Raw genomic sequence first — 23,465 nt, 5'->3', positions numbered from 1 at the left:
GATGTCATATGTTGACCATTTTTTTGTCACTTTTAACCTCTTTTGACCATATTTAATGCTTGTTTTTGCTAATTTAACCACATTCAGGATTTGTTATGCCTGTTGTTTGCCAGTTTCAACTAATTGTTGCTACTTTTTGACTTTTTGTTTTTCACTGTTGATGTCTGTGTTCATCCACCTTCAAGTACAGTGGGGGGGGGGGGGGACCTTTATTTCAGGGGTTGCGGGTTGAATAGCTTGAGAACCGCGGATCTTGACAAATGAAACGGTCCCATTTCTACTTTTGCATTCTCCAGAAAAGCATATTCAGAACATGAATCAAATGTAAAAACAGATACAGCACATAATCAGTGGCATCCATTTGAGTAAATGGTAAAAAAAATAAAAAAATAATTGTAGATTGTCAACCACAAATAAGATATAAATGTAAAGGTTTTGTGCAGAAAAGTTTTAGAGAGACATCAGCGTCTGTCACTATGAGCGAGGTTGAAAATATGTTATGTTAACATTTATTTTTTGTTTACAGTATATCAATCAAATAAATGACGACTGAGGGCTGCCACATGCCCGACCTTCATTCTTATTAACATCCAGCTCTTCTGCATGATTATGTCTTTCACTTTTTACATGCATTTACTATTTATACTCTTCCTGTTTGTTCAGACTTTTGTCTGGTTGCCTCTGCACTGCTCTGCTGATTTTCTCTGTCAAAGTGTAAACACGGCTCGTTTCAAGTGTGCGTGCACAGAGTGAGATGAGAAAAGTTACATTAGATGCAGTTTCAGTTATCTTTGTTTATTTATACTCGTGGTTAGATTTATGATGAAGTCACAAAGAGCAGATATTTTTCATTACCAAACGCTGAGATTATGTTCTCAACCTTTTCAGCCCGCGACCCCCAAAAATTAAGGTGCCAGAGACCGGAGACCCCCACTATACCTGAAGGTGGTTTAAGAACAGTCATGTGGAGACAGGGCCATCTATAAGGGGGAACAAAAAGGGGACAGCTTGGAGCTCATCCATAAAGTCAGCAAAATGGTGGTTCATTGTTCTATAAATCTGTGATAACCACATTTATTTATTCATCTGAATAATACCCACTATTATCCAGGAAGTTTATTATTATTTGCACCATAGTCATCTCAAAGATGTAAATCATTGTTTTAATCAGAAAAAATGGTGGAAAAGGTGGTGAAATGGGATTTTTAAAACCATAGAAATTGGTTAAATGTTGCAAATTAGAGTAGCCAAAAATGGACATAAAAAGTAGTAAAAAGGGTTCAAATTGACAATATTGGCTTAAAATGGCAGAAATGGAGGGAGGAGGGGTTAGGCTATTACAATATAAAAAGTAGGAAAAATTTGTTTAAACTGGCAAATACTGGGCAGGACAAATCGTGAATGTGGTTAAATTTGAAAAAAATAAGCATGAAATATGGAAAAAAGAGGCGGGAAAAATGGTGGAAAGGTACAAGTGTTTGCAGAAAATGCATTGAAATTTGATGGAGAAATAGCAGAAATGAGAGTGATGTTGCAAAAATGCATTAAACGGAGCCAAAATTTTGCAAGAAAATTTATGAAAATAGGTTAAAACATGGCAAGTTTGATGTAGTTGCAGAAAAAGGGTAAAAACAAACAAAAAGGGCTCAAATGGTCATACAAGTATTCTTAGTTCCGGGAATCTTGCGATCCCCTCCCAGTGTCTCGCAACCACAAATGGGGTCCTGACCCTAAGGTTGAGAAAAGCACTCATGGCAAGTGTTTAGGAGAAAACAAGTATTTTATTTAACATGCACTTTAAGTAGAAATGTGTGGTTTACAGTCATTTATTCAAAATCTGCTCAGGGACAGCAGTTGCATATTAGCTTAAAGCTATTATATGGAACGTTGCATCATGTAAACATTCTTGTTGAATTGTAGCTAATCTGTCTCTTTTGAAAATCGGCTCATGACAATTAATCACTTTACACACTTATCCCTGTAGTTTAGCTGATAAAAAGCACTAATAGGTTAGTTGCTTTTTTGTTGTTCACCGTGCTAATGGAAAACATCTGAAAGCCTTTCTGTGACTGTGATCAGTTCGTGGCCACTTGGAGACTAATTAGCAGGATTAACTAACCCTCTGATTGCCGCAACAATGTTTTGTTGCTTCGCAACATTTGAATTAATGAAGCGAGTTGATTAAAAAGCTGAACTGACACAACTGATGTGAAAATAGGTGGAATTGTTTCACCAATGAGCGATAAATTTTCCTCATTCCTATCAGTGTTCACTGTCTGTTTAATAGCTTCATTATATTCGGCCTAAGCTGTTTCTCTGAACCATGTTAAGTGTTAGTTGGACGGACAAAACCTTAAACATGGTTGAAATGTGAGATAAAAGGTAATCTGGATTGAAATAGTATTTCATGATCTGTCAGTTACACTGAAAACATTGGCAATGCTATGCAGGGGCCTGAAAACTAGCATGGTGGATTTATAAAGTAGTTGTAGTGTTTGTGCAACAATCCTTGTAAATTAATAGTTCAATCTATAACTAACTTTTAATTAAGATAAATGAGAAGCAAAAGCAAAACATTCTTCTAAAACTAGGATTCAAATATGTTTGGATCTAAACGAAGTTCAAAGGCTCAGCTGTGCTTCATGAACCAAAATCTGTAAAAAATAGCTTCCAAATTTATTTTTTAAAATCATTTACTATCTTTTAATATTACACACTTTCTACAGCTGAAGATCCCAACAACAATGTGACAATTTACTCTGAAGCAATCGGCGCAGAATGAAAAGCTGTGGCTGAAAAGGAAAATACACAAAACACTTAAAGAAGATGAGACGTTTATACATAAAGATCAGCACAATCTGTGTCCGTAACCAAGGAGAAAACAGATATATAAAAATATGTACTGTATATAAAAAATAAACCTTCTTATAAACACGTTTTATACCAAAAACTATTTTTGCCTTTGTATTACTTTTAATATATATATATATATATATATATATATATATATATATATATATATATATATATATATATATATATATATATATATATATATATATATAAAAACATGTTTAAGTCTATAAGTGTTTAAAAGTAAGGTTTTTTTTGTGTTTATTATTATTAAAAAATAAATAAATCTAGATCTCAGACCCACAAAGGGGTCAAAGCTTCTTTATCTTTTCTATCATATGCATAAATTAAATAATTTCATTAGCTTTCTTTAACATCCATGTTGATGCCGATAAAAACATGCACACCTGCTTTTAGGTACATTTATTTTGCTTAATTAAAGCCTCACATTTCTCACATTAGAGAGACACCAACAGGTCAGCAGTTCGTACAGAGCAGTACAGTCACAGACACCAAAATATCTGCTGTATTTTAGAGACTCCAATTAGGGCTGGGCATTATGACCAAAATGTATATCACGGTATTTTTCAAAATTCTATCGGTTTCATGGTATATGACGGTATTTTTTTATTTTTTTCATGGTGTTCACAGAATTTTCTACTGGTTGAGAGAGGAATTACTGCAGTAGATTGATTTAGAATGATTTATTTTACTGTCATGATGAGTGAATATTGTAGAATAATTCCACACTAGTAGTAATACAAGTTTGCAACAGCAGCCCGATGGTTCTTTGCCGCGCTAGCTTAGCTTTAGCATTAGCTTGATTTCTAGCTTTAAATGCTGCATATTCAGTGGTGTGGTGGTTTCTTATGGTGAATAAGGTAGAGTTTTGTTTGCAGCTCCACCAGGACTTAATTTCGCGTTATAGGAAATACAAATTGCGATCCTTTGCTCTCTTTTTCTGTGTATCACTGCAGAACTGCGTACATGCTAAGCTAACCGTGCTTCCGTGTCCGTGGGTGTTGTTCTCCTGTAGCAGAGGCATGCGCGTGTCTTTCTTACCCATTTACACGTATAATTTACACCACAACTAACACCATAGCGCTACTGTTTACCTTCTTATTTAAAAATGCAACATTGTAAAGGGTCCGGTCTGAAACGCGGCGCAGCATAGCGTTCCAAAAGTTGTGTAATCAAATACACCGGTACGGCGGTATATTAATTCATATCATAACAAAAATATACTGTATACCGGTATTAGGAATGAATCGGTATACCGCCAGCCCTAACTCCAATAAAACAAATGTGTATGTTTTTTAATCAGAAATGTATACCTAAGGAAAAAAGCTCAGGAGAACATGTAAGCCCTGCTCAGAAAGAAAGGTCGAGCTGATTTCTAGACAAGACGTTTATTAACCTTTCATGATGTGTGTTTGAATTTGACAAAGACCACAATATGCATAATTCTAGTATTTTTAAGACCAAAGTTGAAAATCCTGAATTAAACATTGTCAAAACATTATCATTTACAATGACTAATTTAGGGATTTGAAAGTCTTTATACTCACACCCAGTCAGCCTCAGAATAGACTTTAAAGTTCTGCTGCTGGTTATAAATGTGTGAATGGGTTTGGTCCAGAATACATCAGTGAGATGTTAGTCAGGTAATAACCCAGCAGATCTCTCAGATCTATGGACACAGGTCAAATAGTGGAGCCCAGAGTTCACAGTAAACATGGTGCTTTTAGTTGTTATGCTGCAAAGAAGTGGAACAAACTGCAGCAGAGCTGAAGTCAGCATCACATGTGAACATTTTTAAATCAAAGTTAAAACAAATCTTCTTTTCTCCACTGCTTATGACCGAGAGGGAGATTTTTTACATTATTTTATTGTTAATGTAATGGGTTAATGTTTTCATTGTTGATTTTTTTTTTTTTTTCTGTTGCACTTTTTAATTATGTAAAGCACATTGAATTGGCTTGCGTATGAAAGAAATGTACCTTGCCTAAAAGACTAAAAACTCACAGTGTTTGCCCTAGGAGCCAGCATGGACTTTTGCAGAATAACTACTTATATTATAGATAAATATTTCTGAAATCAAGATCAACACAGTAAACAGGAATGAGCCCCAGCTTTGATTTAAGTTCACAAACTGTGATGAAGATCACCATCAGTCCGTCAAGGCTGGAGTCTGTGAAAAACAAAAAGATTCATCTTCCAAACACAACATGTATCCATGACCATGAAATTCTCATTGAGAGTCTGTGAGTAACTCCATGGTTATAAAATACAGTAGAAAGAACAAGCCTGAACGCATGCAAAGAGGAACGTTCCATACAGCCGACCATGTGATCGCATTATGACTCAGAGCAGACTTTTCTGTGCATTCATCTAAGCAGAATGCAAATGGATAGAGATGAGAGAAATCAATGAGGTGAGTCTTTGAGATCAATCCCGTTGTTGTGCTCATGATTTCTATTTTCTCTCCTCCACACGAACGCAGAGCGACAAAGACTGAACATATTACCGCCTGCACAGAGAAATCTACATTCCTTAAAAAACTGTCATCTCTTCAATCTCACGCTGACAATAATGATACGGAGACGCTGCCATTTTGAGGCATGCAATTTAGTGGAAGAATTAGTTTTGATGAGAATAAAGAAATGTCTTGCAGTTAGAGAGAGAGAGAGCGAGAGAGAGGGGAGTTAAAAAAGAGGGGAGAGCGAGTGTGGGTTTGTGGTGAATCATTAGATGAATGGGAGCACCGCTGTTCCAGGACTAATTGAGTATCAGCAGGAACCATGAGCGGCTGGGCCTCAAAGCTGCTGCTGTCAGCAGCTTTGTCAGGTGGGCGGCTTTGAGAGGTGAAGTTTGCAAAACTGGAGCCATATGGTAATCCCTGAAGTTTAACAAGACGAAGCTTTGAAGAGTTCGTCGGACAAGCTGCTGGATTGAAAAATGCACCAAAGCTCTTGGTGATAAAAGGCTCAACATCTGCAGCTGCCCCAGATGAAAAAATCACACCAAATGACCTGAAGGATTTCAGTGGAAATTCTCACCACTCCATTCTGCTTTAACCATGAAGTAAATATTACATCATCTCTTTGTGTGTGGAATAGCGGACATTTTGTCTACAGAGTTTATGTAGACAAGAATCAACAACTGCATAAGAGTTGGTGTGATCATTACACGCTAAGGGAAAACACCAAAAGGTGGAGTCCGGTCCTGGGGAGCCCCTGTCCTGCATGTTTTAGCTGTCTCCCTGTTCCAACATGACTGTGTCATCATGCAGCTCTACAGAAAGCCTGATAACAAGCTACTCTTTAGAGGTGTCAAACTCATTTTAGTTCAGGGGCCAAATAAGAAGTAGTTTGAGCTTAAGTGGGCCACAGATTTTAGGTGGGAAAACAATTGCAATATTTGTCTTGTGAAGTTTGTACTTCACAAGACATACAAATCATACATTGTGTAAGGCACCAACAATATTCAGGCAATAAGTGACAGATATTTATCCCTGCAGGATTTTGTGACCAATTTTTATTACATTTGGGGAAATTATGTGAAAATATTTAAGGAAAATTGAGTTCTTTGAATGATTTGAGAACTAAAATGCGAAAAAAGCATGGGGAAAATTGTGATCCTCCAAATATTTCGTGATAGAATTTGTGTATTTAGATATCTGAGCTGAGACAACTAATTATTTGGTAATTTGGACAATATATATATATATAATTTTTATTTCATTTTATTATTTTTTTTCCCTGTCTTTTTAACTTTCTCCATCGGGCTGAATTTGATGGTCTAAAGGTCCGGGTTTGGCCCTGGGGGCTTGAGTTTGACTAATGCTTTACAGTCAGCTGTGGTGGACCAGGGTAGTATCTAAAACATGCAGGACTGAAGGTCTCCAGGACTGGATTTAGGCACCCCGCTTCATAATTATTTTTCTTTCTTTTTAAGTAAAATGATCCATATACAGGATGTTTGTTGGTAACACTTGATATCACGTTGCTTGAAACTAATCTCTTAATAAGACCTTATTAAATTCTTAAGGACTTATTAAGAAGCTCATTATTATGTATTTGCTGCTTATTACAAGCAGCTTCAGGGTGTTACCATCAATACATATATTACAAAAGCTTTTTAATAAAACAATATATCCTTAATATAGTGCTTAGAAATGACTTTTGTTGTAATTTACACAATATAAATAAAGTTGAATTGAATTGAATTAATAATGTTAATAAGAATTTAATATGGCCTTATTAAGATGCTAACTATTGCTTATAATAAAATCAATTTTTTTTTTTTTTTACTGATGTAGAATAATGTGTGAATAAAGTTTTTTTTAGTAATGCCAGTCACATACAACCACTCAGACCACATGATTATAACTGATTATGTTTTTGGACCTTGAAAACGAGGAAGAACATGCAAACTCAGCACTACCAGACCACAGCCATGCTAGCAGTGCTCCACCAACCAGCTGTTGCAGAGCAGCTCTGGCTGTTTGACATTACGTAACCCCTTCACTTTACATTTACAACATGTTCCATCATATTGACAGCAGCAGCCTATGAAGAGGCTGCTTCCAGCTGCCACTGATTACTTTGATCTGAAGCTTAATCTTTGACACTCTAAAGCAAACACTTAAGATGGAGTTTGTTATCGAGGATCCAATAATCTTTCCTCATGATTTGCCGTAGTTGAGCTGCAAAGTTAATACAGTGTCAGGATTTTCTTACTGGTCTCCCGGTGATGCAGATGACAGCATTTCTCAGTGACACACGAGTCACACAAACAATTAACTTGTGACCCAAAGGGTAATCAACTCTGCTTCCATCACTAAGGAGAAATCTGATCTACCACAGGGAAGGCAACAAATTCTTCTCTAATTTAAATGTACTGTAAATAAGGAAGGGATTTAGAGCAAAAGGCAGAGTTTACATGGCCAGAAGAAGTTTTGGAATTATATCAGAATCAGAATCAGAATCAGAATCAGAATCAGAATCAACTTTATTGGCCAAGGGTGTATGAATACACACGAGGAATTTCTTTTGGTGACCTGTGCTCTCAGGTAGTGTAACATTAAATAATAACAATCAACTAGAATAAAGAAAAATAAATAAAAAATAAATAAAAAAAGAAGTATAAACATAAATATAAGAGTAGTTAGACTAATATGTGCAAACTAAATAAAAATAACAAGATAATAATAATAATAATAATAATAATAATAGTAATAGTAATAGTAATAATAATAATAATAATAATAATAATAATAATAATAATAATAATAATAATAATAATGAAATAAAATAAAAATACAATAATAATAATAATAATAAGATAATAGGATAATAATAATTATATTATATTAAGGTTATATTATATTAAGGTTTGTGACTTGAAGGACTTCAGATTTAGGTGAATTATCTGGAATTAATGAAGACCGAGAGATGCAACAATGTTTTATTAGGAACGGCTCTTACAGTGCTACTATTTGTATTTCCTCTCCCATTAAAGCTACTATTCGTAGTTTCTGAGAGAATGTGTCGATGCCCCGCCCTCAACAGCTCTACTTCCTCCCCTGTCTCTGCCAATCTACCAGAAGCTACGCCTCTACGTTTGTGCACGCGCACTGCAAGACATAACAAAGTCGCATAACTACAAAAACTACACATTTATTGTTAGTGCCTTAACTTTTGATTAAAACATGATTATTAACTGTCCATGAGAAATGTCGCCAAATCCTGGTCCGTTTGGAATCCTTTTAAAAGCAGCTCTGAGATAAATTCTGTTGCGGTCACAAAGATGTTTATCCACAAGCTTTGGATTTTTCTTTTCCTATTTAGTAGAAAGTTTATACGTTGGCAATCGTGAAATCGGTAACTGGAGCTTCGGAGCGCTCCTCCGTGACGCTACGCTGCTCGGAGTGATACTTGTTTGAGACACGCGGTCTCATTTCCGTGCACAGTTTACGCAGCATGTGCATTCACTTTGATTGACAGTCCTTGCTCCAGGAAGTCAAAGCCTATTGGCCGGGCATACTCAGCGATCGTTTCCATTTTTATAGGACTTATGTACATTAATGTATATGAATGACCACCGGCAGTGGACCATAATAAAACACTAGTTAGGTATTTTTCACATTTCAAAAGAATGACACATAAACAAATTTCTCAGAAACTCCGGATATCAGCTTTAAAGCCTTCCTTGAAACATTTCACTCCCATACTTTAGTGCTTAGCTAAGTGACCAGTTACTTGGATGTTATGAAGTTATTCGTAAGAAGATCAGGAACATTTTGATGAAAGGATTCTGACGTTGTGCTTAGCAGGAAGCAAGATAACAGACTTTGAAAATGCAGGTGGACGCATCATTTCAGCCCAGACACAAATTTTGCAACAATGAAACAAAATCATTTAGGATTAATTTTGCGTCCATGGCAACACGTGTTTCGTTGGTGCTGTGCATCATCTGATGTTGTGGCACTTCCTGGTAGTGATTTCAAAGTGATGCCTTTTAATGGGAGTGATCACCATAACCATAACAGGAATGGATAAGGGGAACCTACATTGTTTTAATACTCTAACCCAGGGGTGTCAAAGTCATTGTTGTTCAGGGGCCAAATATGGAGCAGTTTGATCTGAAGTGGGCCACAGAGATTATGCGGGAAAACAAGTAATTTCAACATTATTGTGTCCTAGTTTACGCTTTTATATCCAAGCAATAAGTGACAGATATCAGTCTAAACAGGGTCTTCACTTTAAATTTCCTAGATTTTGTGACCAAATTTTATTTAATTAAGGATTCTGTGAGAATGTTGAGTTTTTCCAACTGTTTAACAATAAAAATGACTGAAATCATCTGATAGAAGTACCAGGAAAACTGTGAGCAACTGCAAATATTCATTTACACAATTATTCATGTTTTCTCTGTCATTTTTACTTTCTCCTACGGGCCGAATTGATGCTCCAAAGGGCCGAATTTGGCCCCCTGGGCCTTGAGTTTGATACGTGTGCCCTAATCCTTCTTCTCTAACCCTAACCTCCTCGACCCCGTCCCTAAGCCTAAACCGATAACACGCCCCCTAAAATGAATTACCTTCAAAGAAGGCAGAAGGCCCTCTCTTTCTGTTTCATTTTTAAAGGTTTTAATTATTTTACTTTTTTTAACTGAATTACCTAAGGACGGGCAGGATAATGATGGGGATGATGTCCTATAGCCTGCGCAGAAGTCTGCAATCTTTACTATTAAAGGAGCCATTTTGTCTAATCTCACCTGGATTAAAGTTCTTCCGGAGCCGAAAAAAATATATTCCAAATGAAGACAGTAGGTGTGTAAAATTCTATACAGTTAAGATTATATTGAACAATGTTTTCATGTAAACAACATGTATTTAAAGAGCTACAAAAAGTTGATCATGTCGGTCAACACATGCTAAATTCTAATTTCTTTCAACATTTTAACCATAAAATCTGTATTTTCTTCAATGATTGTCTTTTTGTTAGTTTATTTATCTTACAAGGGATTTAGAACGTGAGGTTAGCCACAGGTTGATGGTCTGTAGAGGTTGTAGGAAGTGAAGTAGGAAGTTGTGATTTATTTTTAGGTTAACAAATGGTTTTATCATAATTCTATATTATAATATGTTTTTTTTTTTTAAACTATAGGGAGCCATCACAAAAGAGTCAAATAGCCTCATGTGGCTCCAGAGCCGCAGGTTGCAGACCCCTGCTTTATCGTAAAGTCCACTAATCCTGAATTAATTGTTGCAAGTAATTTTTTTTTTCTTTTTTTTTTATCTTGTCTGCACATGCTGTCAAAGGTCAACACCACAGGAAGTGCAATCATTATGAGACAGCAATGCATATTTTGTTATTGCAATAAAATACATTGATTTATTTTATTGCTTAATTGTGACCATCACCAGCCCTCCCTAAGGAAGGGTAAGAAATCTTTTATTATAGGATATAAAAAGGGAGAGCAGTGTTACACCTAAGTGGAGGGGGAGGGGGAAGGGGAGGGGAAAGGGAGCAGGGAGGAGAGACTCAAGACAGGAAATAGAAAAGGTGGGGAAGAATAGAACAATAGCATATGTGCAAAAAAAAAAAAACCGCTACTGCAAGCCCAGGAACTGCCCTGGGCCCGCAGATGCAGCCAGGCCAGCAGAAAGAGCGGAGGCCAGGGAGCCCCAGGCAACCTCCCCGCGGCCGAGCAACCCCCCAGATGCCCCCAAGATCCCAGGCCGAGAGGCTGCCACCGCCCCCCACACACACATCCGAGGAAGCCCCAAGCAAGTAATTTTTTAAGTTGTGTCGTCAGCACAACAAAGTTATAAGAAAAAGAGCCAATAATGAATACTGAATAAATGAGCAATGTCAGTATTTTAATGCTTTCCAATTGGTGTTAAAAATATTCCATTAAGGCCGAACCTGAGTTTAGTGACATCGTGGTTAAAGGTGTAAAGCCAAAGGACAAAGTCATCCTGTGAAAACAAATGAATGAAAATCCAATGATACACAGTCAGACTCATTGATTGACAGTTAAAATGCACTCAGTCACGTTTAAGTTCACTCTTCACAGGGAAGTCAAACGTATTATTTTGACAAATTTTAATCTAAAAAGATGAATCATGTTGCGTTAAGTGCAGCTGAAGCTGAAATCCATTCCGGTGTCCATGACTTTGGTTGAGCTAGATGAACGCATCTGCATTTTAATCTTTCATTTTCCTTGTTAGGGAGAAGTCGAAAAAAATTAAATGACATTTAAACGTTCAAACTAGTCCGTGCGTTTGTCCGCTTGTCTCTGATTTAATCTGCTACCTAGTAACTATAAAATATTAGCATTTTAATCTTTTAAATGTTTCCTATGTGGTGATACGCCTGTATTCTATATACTCTGAGATAGCCTTTACATTCTCACACTCACTCTACATGTGTCTGTTTTTCTGATCTAAGGTCAGAGGCAATGCTGCTGAAATGTGGGAAATGTTTCATAATGAACCCTGGCTTTATTGCTTCTGAAATGAAAAGACACTTGTGCAGGCTTGACGAGACCATGAACTGCTTCCCCCCCTCAGAGGAAATCTAATTTAAAAGAATGAAACATCATTATCGAGGTGTGAAAACAGTGTGTATATCATGCCATAGCCTGAAAAAAAGTTATCTGAAGTGTGGTTACATAAGGCACTTACGCTGGTCAAGCCATCAGCAGTAAATTTGGGTCAGTTTGAGGAGCAGCTCGTAAAGACTGGACTACAAACCACATTCATTTCAGAATAGGTTTTACTTTAGCAATTATTATGGTGACCAATGAATTACACAATACCTTTTTGCACTATATTTTCAGTACTTTCCTTTTATGCATTTGGTTTAATTGACCATTTCCCCAGGGAATTTACCAACATTAAACACATATTTCTGATTGTTTCTCCAGTCCCAGGAGACGTCTTTTTAATTCCCTCCTCACTCAGGCACAACACTGCCCTCTCTTTTTACATCTTTCCCCATGATAAAGTCTGGCTTACCTTGAGGAAAGACTGGTAATGGTCACAATTATACAATAGAATTTTTGCAAGAAAAACATGCAGTTGTTTGCGAAAAGATTGCGTCAAGCTAAAAGTATTTGGTAGAAACAAACAAGTTTTTTTGTTTCCATTTCTATGAATGAATGATGACTTAGTCAGGTGCCAAGGTTTTGCTTAGGTTCAAAAGACAAAAGCAGGTTATGACAGATTTGTATTCATAAAGCTACTCCAACAATAAAAAACGGCTCACAAAACAAGGAAAAATCAATACTTTCAATGAATGCTTTTCAGTGCCATTACAGTAAATGTAAATACACAACCAAAAGCAGCTGAAAAGTCAAAGAAAACCAACAAATATCCTTTGATTATGAGATTCATAGGTAAACTATGAGATTTTGCTCAGAGATTTTCTTTGCTGCAGAGGTCAGAGCATGAAAGAGAAACTAAACTAAACAAATGTATTTGGGTATTAAGTTGTGTTGTTGATTATTATTTTTGTATTGTATCTAATTTTGGAATAAACATCCTTATCCTAATCCTTTATGTCTCGTTTTCAACTTTATACAACTTTATTACAATGTTTCAGCCTTTTTCAACCTTATTTACATTATTTCAGAAGCTTCAACCTATTTCAACAATTTTAATCATGCTCTGCATTATTTCACAGAGGGTTCATTGGCGAGGCTAATACCAGTGTTTGGAATAACGGCGTTTAAAGTATCGGCGTTATGAAACGGCGTTTGTTTTTCAGTAACGGGGTAATCTAACTAATTACTTTTTACGCCGTTACAACGCCGTTATCGTTACTGAACGTTAAATGCGGTGCGTTACATGCATTGATTAAATAAAATGTTATACGAAAGCATCCCCGGCTTCTGACTGTTGTGAGGAGGTGGGTTAAAAACAAGGTGAGCGATTATGATTGGCTAAGGTGACGTGCCAGCACACGCGACACACACACACACACAGAGCAGATTGGATGAAGCAGCAGAGATGGCGAGCGTGGAGCAGTCTGATGAAAAGTTGACATTTTTAAGGTGACGATACAAACACTACTTTAAATTAATTGTGGTCAAAGGCAAGAACGTGCATGTGAAGTGTACATTATATCCAGGAGTGAAGACTTTGTCCACATCTGTTGTAAGCAACTAAAATTTAATGAAGCACCTCACGATACACGCATCTAAAAAATGTGAATTCTTTGACCTAGAGCAACTTTTTTTTTTTTTAATAGTAACGCAAATAGTTACTTTCCTTGGTAATGAGTTACTTTTATTATAGAGTAATTTAGTTACTAACGCAGTTACTTTTTTGAACAAGTAGTGAGTAACTATAACTAATTACTTTTTTAAAGTAACGTTCCCAACACTGGCTAATACTAGGTTAATGATATGCTAATGCTAACTTAATGCTAAGTTAATGCTAAGCTAATGTAAGCTAATATCAATGCTATTGCTAAGCTTATGCTAGATTAATGCTAGGTTAATGCTAAGCTAATGCTAATACAGTGTTCAATGATGCGGGCCAGCAGCTGCATCATGACTTGCATATTCTACAGGAAATGCAAATATTCCAGTTACAATTTAATTTTGCTATTAGCTGAGAATTGTGGTTTGTGATGTCATGAACCACTACTGTTGGCCCCGCCCCTCCTATAAAAACTAGCATCTGTGAAATCTGTGGTGAGTAGGTTGGATTGAGAGAGGTATAGTGAGCATTGAGTAGGTAGTTAGCATAGCATAGATTGTTCTTTGCAGTTTTCATAGTATAGATTGGGCATGTCTTAACTGCTCCAAGAGCCCCGCCCATAATCAAGGATTTTTTTTTTTAAATTTCCTGTCGAGACGCACGTCAGCAAAAACCTCAAGGGTCAGCTACTCTTTAACTCACTCACTGCCATTGACGAATATGTACGTCAATTGTGTTTTTTCACAGCGGTTGCTAGGAAACACTTTGGCTGAGGTGTTCCGTTATATAGCAAACTTCTACTGTGGTGTAGTGACCAACTTCTGCCCTGTAGATGACAGCACCGCACTTTGGATTGAGAGATTAGCCGATGGTTATAAACAGCACGTTTATGAAAGAGAAAATGGAAAATGGATTCTAAGACGGTGGATTTAAAGCAGTGTACTCGGAGCAGAGCATGTGTGGATGTAGGTGGACTATTAGGAGTGTGTTGATCATGTAAGAAGGTGATCAACAACTGGTGAACAAGCGGTGAGACTCAAAGTGTTTCACGACGCCACATTTCATTGTGCAACGAAACATGTTTTTTTAAAATGACAACAAACACTTTGAATCATTGAATCAAAAGCCTGGTCTCAGTGGTAATTTGTTGTTTTATAGAAGGAAACCAATGTTCAGATGTTTAAGGTGTCACTAAAGCTAAAACATTAGCCTCACAGACAATGTTCTGCTTGACAGGTTTTTTTTTTTTTTTTTTCTCAAAAAGCCTGATTTCTCAGCTTCCAGGTCAAAAATTGGCGTTTTCTGTGAAACCTACTGATATTCAACTGCTGATTACGGGAGAACAAAACAAAATAGAAACACAATTATTTTAATGATAAAAGTAAAGAGTCTATTCTTTCAGAATCTAGTTTCAGATTTTACATAGTCATAGTAAAAAAATGTTCTGTGGGTCTTAAATTATCAAAATGCTCTAAAATGGCTGGCAGTGAGGGAGTACAGTATACTGTATGTTGTGAAAATGGCTGGCAGCCAATGAGTTAATGTGACGTAATGAAGAAGTTTTTTTTTTTTTTTTTAATAAAGTCAAGGTTAGTGTTTGCTTTTTCTCCACTGCTTGGTATTTTTAACCAAGGTCAGGCACCAACTTCCTATTGATTCAAACAACTGCTGAGTGGACAGAACACAGCCGACAAAACGTGGACATTTCCTTTCTCACAGCGACCTGCGGGACTTTTTCTATCTTAACAACAGAATGGTAGACAACGTTTATGTTAGTGCAGTTCCTGACAGTGGGACGGATGCTCAGTGAAGGTTGTACCTCAGGCTGAGAGGAGGAGGAGGTGGGGGAGGAGGAGTGCAGAGTGAAGCCTGAGCTGAAGTCAAATGTTTCCTGCAGTCCTGTCAGAAATCTCTCTCTGAGTCAGTCTGTAATATTAGGTCAGGTGGGGATGAATTTCATATAAGCAGCCAGCTCCAATGATGTTTCTGGCAGCCCGTAACCACTACAATTTCTCCTCTTATTCACTCCTGTCCCAAAAGCCTCTTTCATGGAAAAGCAGCAACTGAGAGAAGAAAAGAGCCAGAAGTCATTTTTGGGGCGAGCGGTTGGAGAGTTTCAGGGAAAGAGTTGGGTGGAAGACTTCTCTCTCTCTCTCTCTGTGTGTATGTGTGTGTGTGTGTGTTTCTTTCTCCATCAGTGTTTATGAGGCGTTTTAAAACCATCTAAATGTGCAGTGGTTTGCGGCCCACAAGTCCATTTTGAATCCAGCTGGTGAGCTGCCAACAGCTCACTCTTAAAAAACCAGCACAAATACACAGAGTTATGAGCTTTTTCCACCAGGCAGCAAGTTGCTGATTATCAACTCAACAATGTCATCCTAACAACTGATGAAGAGTTTTTCCTACCCCCAGATTGGCTGCATTTAATTGTTTGTCTTCTCACGTTGATATTAAGAATCCCCATAAATAGGTTTCAAAGCTTATAAAATCCATCGGTTGGGTATTTATGACGTGAAATAAATAAAACTCAGGGTGATCAAACCGTTTTTCATTATCCTTTAACTCACTGTGTATTCATGCTGGCTTTAATGAGCCCATTCAAATCCACAGAAAATGAATAGTAATGTGTGTTGTTCCCATCTTGTTGCTATTGGGAACGGATTCAACTCCTTACTTTTATCTTAACAAGGCTCTGAGAAAAAGAAATGACTCCGAACAGATTTTAGTTTCATTTAGTCTGTAATCATTTTTCTGCTGCATTTTAAAGAGAAAAATAGTTAACTTTGTTCCAATATATTGTATGCATTATTGTGTCTATCAAATGTGCATATATGAGTTGTATGTATATAGAAATGCATAGGAATTGAATATTACACATGTATCTCAATAAATTAAAGATGGAATGTTTCCAATCGCGGTGTGAAAAGACGTACAATATATGAAGAAAAATGTATAGAAATTAAGTATTATATGTACTTTTTTGCACATATGTATTTAAGTAGCTCATAATATTCTCTAGTAATTTATCAGAGACCATTATTATATTTTTTTATTTATTTTTTCATGGTGCAATGTTTTTTGTCCCGTGTACCCCCTATATATTTTTGCCAAATCATGCATATCCCTCTTTATATCATAAGTACCGTCTCCATAATGCCATATGCTTTTTTTTAAATATGAAACAGGGGGCTCTCCTAAACCCCTAACTGTGTCTCAAACATTGGTTTCCTACGGCTGAATCTACAAATTCAAAACAATGTAGATAAATAAATACACTCTCCTTTGTAAAATGTAGCTAATTACTGTCTACTATTGTCAGAAGTGTGATAAAATGGCCTCTTTAGCATAATACAGTACAATACAGTAATTTATTTGGGGCAATAGTACTGCTAGTTTTTGGTAAATTTGTCCAGAAAAAGCCAAAAAAGGAACCAGGAACATTTCTCGATTATTTTTCAAATAATTTTTAAATCTTTCCAAATACCCCTTGTAATATAAGTAAGTAAACTTTATTTGTATAACGCTTTTCACAGACACAGAGTCACAAAGTGCTTCACAGTAATAAAACAAATTGGAAAAGATCATAAAAAAAGAAACATAACAAATACAGACAGTCAATGGCAGAGTGAGTCGGTGCTCCTGTACCCGTAGAGGTACACGTACCCCGGTTTGGGAACCACTGGTATATACTGTACATTATTGTGTGCGGTTGGAATTACAATAAATTCAATCAAATTCATAATCAAAGTGTTTACTTTGCACATGCAGCCATTCTTTGCCCTGAGTCCTGTAGAGAAATGACTGCCTTTAAATTATTCTGTAAATCAGTGGAAAAAGTGTTTTTTTTTTGTTTGTCCTTAAATTGAATATTAAATCAGTTTATGTAGATTAGAGCCCCAACACCTGATTTTCCGTCCAAACACTTGAAACACTTGGATTGGACAGATCACTGCGTCCTATAAGTAAACAACATGATGAAAAAGCCTGACACTGTACGCACTGGGATTGTTCAGGCACAGCATTTATAGGCAACAGCACATCAGAGAATCACTGCTAAATATTTGATGACTTTTCTGACTCTTTTCTGGCTTTTCTCTCTCCAGCATTTTCTGAACAACAGCTTGTTTTCTTAACCTTACAAAACAAACTACCTCAAATAGGATTAGGAATAAAAAATAGAATTTTGTTATTTGCAGATTAAATTAATGATCAGTGTACTTTAGTGTTGAAGATTAGATAATTTAAGGATTCGGAAACTGGTAAAATGTCAATATTTTGACATTAAATCAATAATCGTGCATCCTTAATAAAGACATTTTTTTTATTCTGACCTTTGCCTGATTGACTTTACTGGTTGATTGATTAAATTTCTTAGTTTAATTTAATTAACAAACAATCATAAGAAGAAAAAATAAAATAATATATATATATATATATATATATATATATATATATATATATATATATATATGAATATTATACATTTCAATTGATAAAATACACAAAAATCTAAATTTTAAATCATGAAAATTTTTAAAATAAAATGAAATTGAAATTAATTAAATGTTATTAAAGAAATAAAAAGAATTGAAATTGAAATTTTAAAAATAATAATTTTTAGAAATTCTTCACTCCTCTTAAATGCCTAAACCTCCTCCTAAATAATTTAAAATCTGAATAATTAAAGAAAGTTAATTTAGATTATTTGAATTTAACTTCATTTAATTAATTTAAAACATAAATTATTCACTCTTGCACTCCTCCTCTCAGCCTGGAGGAGGAAGATGCTAATTTGATTTAATTTAATTTAAAATGTATTTGAAAATTTTAAATTGCAATTTATAATAGAATATTGTATTGGAATTTTTATACATGAATTTTTCCTATAATTAAAAAAAAGACATCTTGATGACTATCCTTCTCCCAATGGTCCCCTGTGGAAATACCCTCACAGTTATTTAACAAATTGCAGATTATGTATTAATTACTGATTAGATTAAATGAAATTAAAGGTAAATTGTTTAAATTTACCTTTACTGTTCAGGATAAGTATTTTAAGGAGAATCACAGCAGTAATTTATGAGATATTTGATTTTGTGAAGCCGGACAGGATGAAGTAATCCTAATTATATTTGACTATTGATAATATCTGTATTAAGTCCTGCCATGGTAAAAAAAAAAGACATCTTGATGACTTTCCTTCTCCCAAAGGTCACCTGTAGATACTCAAAGAGCTTCAAAGCTATTGAACAAATGACACATTTGGATCGACGGTGCTTCAAAGCTTCAAAAAGTTAATGAGAAATGAAACCTTAGAAAAGTTCTTTACCCTATACTTCCAGGATACATCCTGACAGCGGAAACATCCGGCTGCACGACTTCTTGCTAAAGACTTCTTTACTGTCAGCTTCAGCAAAATGCCTCTGTCACCAAAATTAGATGAAAGTCACATCGCCATGTTTAACCAGCTCAAATTATTGCCAGCTTTAATGAGATACTTTCTCACATTCTTCCAATCTGGTCCTGGGCATAAGCAGCACAAATGTCACCTCTGAATCCAATCTTTAAATGCAGAGCGCTGAGGCAGTAACACCGACTGTAATTAAAAGTCATTCTATTGTCTGAGATGACACGTCAGATGATGACGGCAAAACCAGAAAAAATATTTCACTGATGGTTTCTTTAAATATACAGTATTTGTTGGACTTTAAGTGTGATTTAAAGCAGGGGTTCTCAACTGGTCTCACCCTGGGACCCACATTTTGCCACGGTCATTAAATCGCGACCTACTTTTTTTTAGAATCCAACCAACCAAATTTAGTTTTTCAAAAATAGCTGTTTTTTTTTTTTTTAATCAAACAAATCTATCTATTTTCCAGTGCAACATGCATTTTACCGCATGCCTGTCAAAAGCAAAGTTTCTTCAAAATAAAAGACAAGTCCAACATGCAATATTAAGTATTTATTTATTTTTGACCAGCTGTCTGTGACCCACCCAGTACAGGTCTGCGACCCACTTTTGGGTTCCGACCCACCAGTTGAGAATCACTGATCTAAAGCAGTGATTCTCAATCAGAGGTACATGGATCCCTCAGTAAATTATCACATTCTATGAACGTGGCGTATCTAAACCAGAGGTTGGCAACTTAGAGCCATTTTAGCCCTGCCTACAAAAACAGAAGATAAAACACATTTAATTATTCATTATTAATATTCATAAAATACACAGCGTAGATTAGCCCCGAAATACAAAACATCAGAGCCAGGTGATTGATAATTTTTTCTATAATCAATACGTAATGAGGTAATTTTACACATTATGAGATATAACCTGAACATACTGTATGTACACATATACACAGTATTGCTGGGTGCTGTTGACTAACCTGGTGTTTGTCAAAGCTCAAAGAGAATGAGTGAAGTCAAAATCCAGAACTAATTTACAGTGAAAACAGCTACTTTTCATCATGTAAATCCTATCTGAGGATAAATCTACAGTGAAACACAATGAGCAGGTTAGAGGTTTACTGGTGTTTCAATTTCTTCTATAAAAAACCTTTGGCACCCAGTTAAAATGACGTGGCCCAAGAGCTGCAGGTTGCCATCCAATCAGTCTACTACTTCCAAAATGAGATATTCATTTCACAAGCTTTTCTATAAAGGGTGCATTTGTTGATTCTGCAACAACAAAATAGCCAAAACATCATGAAAACGGGGATAAATTGCTTACATGCCTATTTTGTGTGTGTTGAGGCTAGACTATTGCTGAAACACAAGTGTATTTGTTACTTAAAGATGCAGTTTTTTTTTTTTTTTTTTGCTTCATTTGGTCAAGAATCCATAATCACCTTTATCATTTTACATCTTTTCTTGGACCTGTATATGAAGTTTAGAAATCCAGGAGCGTGACAAACCCTTCCAGCCAATCAGAGATATTCTTACAAACAAAGTGCTCCATGAGCTGTTTGGGGCGTTAGCATTGGCTGCCCGACTAAAGCCAATGGGCGTTCACTACCTCTGTAGAAAAGTACAATGGTGGACATTCTAGCAGGAGAAGTCCCAATTGCAGCGTTAGGTACAGCAATTACATGGAAAAGGAAGACCGACATGGTAAAGCAACAGTCTAAAGGCACAAAGATATTCGGACAGAACGGACTCAGGGAGGGCAGTATGGATTCAATGCGGATGTCCGTGTCTGTCCGACATACTGGTGTCAGAGGGAGAGTGATAACAGGCGGGATAAATCACATGTAAACCAAAGAGAAGTATATCCAAGGGTTAGGGTTAGTGTGGGTCTAAGCAGCAGCTGATCCAGCCTGTGGCGGGGCAGAATCTCATATCAGCAACCGCTGCACAGGACAGTAACTACAGACTGACACATGCATTCACGATAGAGTCTCTAAAACACCAGAAAACTCTTCAATAACACAAGATAAAGTCCCTACATTTGTCACTAGTTTCTATTGAGAAAAAAAGTAGCTAAGAGCTCCTCAGTTGTGCACATTCACAAGGACACCAGGAGGGGAGGGGGGAGCATGGTTGTTTCTATACAAGTCTCATGATTCTACATCTGCAGCTTTAAGAATCATGAGATCGTAGTCATGCTATAACCAGAAGGCCTGGGGTACATGATGGTAAAGAAAACATTAAGACATTATTAAACAAAAACAATGAATCTACATTTTCATGGACCAAACCTAGTTCCTATATGTAATTATCTGGCTTGAGACTCATTAGCCGGATCTTTGTCAGCTGATCCGTGATGAGAAGTTTAGAGTATTTTTCAAAAATGATGGGACGTAGAAATGCCAGTAAATCATGTTCGAGTGTTTGGTGACCATTTGTACTTCCTAAACAAAGAAACCTGATGCAAACAGACACCGTATGAACCTACAGTCTAAACTATAATCCTAAATTCAAAGGGCTGAACTAAACCCTTACAGGTTGCAGTCGATCACTGGTTATGAGCCTACAGTAGATTTGGCTGCTCTGCTAAAGGCTAAAAGCTACTGTAACGTTTTACAATGGTGGTTGTTGACAGTGATGAATGAGGAAATATCCCAGCAGGCCTTGGAACAGCTACCAAACACTGATGCAAGACATAGGAGCACGACCGCAAGTCGAGGTCGTAAACGTGTCCTGAAATGAATATCAGTGCCTTCCACACCTTTACCAGTTCACAGGAAAAGAATGAATTTTAGAAACTGGAAAAGGTTCTTGAAAGTGACAATAAGGTAGGAGCTTCTTTTAAACCAAAAGACAGAGTGAATTATGAGGCTCACTGTCAGCACACGGCCAGCGGAGTGAAGTGCACAGAATAGAAGGTTGTGATTTGTTCTTACCGTGTTTTCCAATGCATTTAATATATTTATTTTCAGGTACAGTGGGCAGGGGGCAAGGGGCGAGAGATCAAGCTGGAAGAACTGCTGACACAAAAACCCATTTAGTCACCGTTAGGACAGATTAGGAAATGCAGGGAACTGTGCACTGTAATTGGAAAATGTTTCTGTCACTGTCAATCACTGTATGTCGTGTTATAACCTTTCTTTTTCAGCTTCAAGTGCTGACGAAGCTTTGTTAAAGGTGAAATATTTATATACTGTTTGGAAAAACATGCACACACATAAAAACAAATGATAGTGCTTATAAAGTCATTACATTTTTAAAATTGGAAATAATTGGTGCAATTTTACAGACACTAGAATACAAAATGAACAGAAAATGTAAATAGGTGAAATTTTCATTAGAAGCACAAATGCAGAAAAAATACATTTTTAACATATTGTTTCCAGGAAAAATTTTACTCACTGAAATATCAAGTGTGTATTGCTTAATCAAGCAGAAAAATCCTAGCTTTTTAGTTCCGCTAGTTTTTCTGTTTTCTTTGTCGTGCAGGTTTAATTGACGATTTTCAGCTCTTTTCGCCATGTCACAACTCTGGGTACCGACATCGCAAGATGAATTTTGCAACAGGTATTGCATCAGGAACCATTGAGTTGTACACGTGTGTGAGGGCTGTGTGACCCACTTTCATGTTGTTCATTTGAAAAATGAAATAGTTTTCACTCTGTTCCACGGTGTGGAAAAAAACTTAATCTTTTAACCCCATGTTAAACAAAAAATAGGAAAAAAATAAACACTACTGCTATGCTGGTCATACAATACAGGAAATTAGGTGAGCTACCACAACCTTAGAATTACATGATTTTCAACATCCCAAATAGGCTCCTAATGAAAATTACTCTTAAATAGTCATACTGGCCAGGATTACATGTTTTTAAATTCAGAATTAATTATTCCAAATTAAATTATTCGGAATGAAAGTGTTCTGCTTTGTGTTTACATGGAAATAGTCATTCCGAGTTGAAGTTTACATGGAAAACAGGTTTATTGGGCTTTATTTATTCCACTTTAGGTGTGGGGGTTGGGAAGTGTTCTAATTGGACAGGGGGGCAAATGTAACGTACCTATTAGGAAAAAACACACAAACCTTTTCTTTTCAGTAACAGCATAGAAGACCACATACAAACTATTTTCACTTTTATTTTGACTGTAGTTTTGAAGCAGCAGCTCCACAATAACATGTGGTTTCACATTTTTCTGCTGAGCAGAAGAAGAGAGAGAGAGAGAGTAGCGGAGAATGGAGGCAGAACACCGTTTATACTTTACTGGTCAATTGATTTAAAAATTCCATTAAATTCAAAGATTTTTTTGTCTGTGAGGGAAGTTTTTTTCCGTCTGGTATGTGAGCAAAATCAAGTAACGATACGTACTAATCATCATGGTTTGATTTTCTGTGTTTATGCACCTTATTCCTTGGGCTGCTACATTACGATTATAGGTGCAACTTCCTTTGTCGCAAACGGGACTACAACAGGTTATAAACTTGGAATTA

General features: G+C 36.3%; 1 long non-coding RNA gene across 1 annotated transcript; it reads right to left on the bottom strand.

The window, feature by feature from the left end:
• LOC114477437 (uncharacterized) lies at positions 1-22,149 on the bottom strand. The gene is made up of 3 exons (XR_003675705.1): positions 22,139-22,149; positions 14,786-14,795; positions 1-140 (listed from the first exon to the last, which is right to left on the bottom strand). It is a non-coding gene; the product is annotated as an uncharacterized LOC114477437 (long non-coding RNA).
• Positions 22,150-23,465: the final 1,316 nt, after the last annotated feature.

Source organism: Gouania willdenowi, chromosome 16 (genome assembly GCF_900634775.1).
Source record: "Gouania willdenowi chromosome 16, fGouWil2.1, whole genome shotgun sequence".
Lineage (NCBI taxonomy): Eukaryota > Metazoa > Chordata > Actinopteri > Blenniiformes > Gobiesocidae > Gouania > Gouania willdenowi.
The sequence above is the reverse complement of the archived record's forward strand: the minus strand, read 5'-3'. Positions and strand labels throughout refer to the sequence as shown.